The sequence below is a fragment of the Tupaia chinensis genome, unplaced genomic scaffold (genome assembly GCF_000334495.1).
Source record: "Tupaia chinensis unplaced genomic scaffold, TupChi_1.0 Scaffold000583_1, whole genome shotgun sequence".
NCBI classification, from domain to species: Eukaryota; Metazoa; Chordata; class Mammalia; order Scandentia; family Tupaiidae; genus Tupaia; species Tupaia belangeri.
In genome coordinates, this window is record NW_006160099.1 from 5,790 (window position 1) to 6,886 (window position 1,097).

The window sequence follows — 1,097 nt, forward strand, 5'->3', positions numbered from 1 at the left end:
CTCTCAAAAAAAAAAAAAAGATTTTTGTCATAGGGCACATGCGCTTGCCAGAAAAAAAAAGAGAGACAGAGAGAGTTGTTTTGATTATCACAGCTTTGTAATATAGTTAAGGGTCAGGAAAAGAGATGCCACTCACTCCACTCTTCTTGTGCAGGATGGCTTTGGCAATACATGGTCTTTTATGATTCCAGACAAATTTTATGATTGTCTTTTCTAGATCAGTAAAGAATGTCTCTTGTGATTTTATAGGGATTGCAATAAATATGTAGATTAATTTGGGTAGGAGTGCCATTTTGATTATATTAATTCTCCCAATCCAGGAACATGGGATACCCTTTTACTTCTGTGTGTGTGTGTGTTTTATTTCTTTTTAAATATTTTAATAGTTTTCCTTGTAGAGGTCCTTAACTTCTTTGGTTACTTTTATTCCTAGGTATCTATGCGTTTTGTGGCTATGATAAATGGGGTTACTTTCTTCAGTTCTGTCTCTGCTTGTTGTTTGTATATAGAAATGCTACAGATTTTTGTAAGTTAGTTTTGTATCCTAGCAATTTACTCTATGCATTTATTACTCCAAGAAGTTTTTTCATGGATATTATTTGGGTCTTCCATGTGTACAATCATGTCACCTGCAAACAGAGATGATTTCAACTCTTCTTTCCTTACTGGAATGCCTCTTACCTCATTCTCTTGTCTAACTGCATTGGCTCGGACTTCCTGTACTGTACTGAATAGGAGTGGACACAGTGGCAGTCTTGTCTTGTACCAGTTTTTAGTGGCAGTTTTTAGTGGAAATGCTTTTAACTTTTCCCCAGTTCAGTATAGTGTTAGCTGTGTTTTGCATAGACGACTTTATGCTGAGAAACTTCTCTATGCCGAGAAACGATCCTTCTATGGCGATTTTACCGAGAGTCTTAATCATGAAGGAATGTTGTCTTTGTCAAATGCTTTTTCTGCATTGATTGAAATGATCATAGACAGTCGCGCCCACTCGCGCTCGGGCGCACACGGAGTCTGCACCCGCGCCCTGAGCGAGCCAGCGAGCGGCGAGCCGGGGACCCACCGGGCTGAGCCAGCAGAGCAGCCGCAGCCCAGGC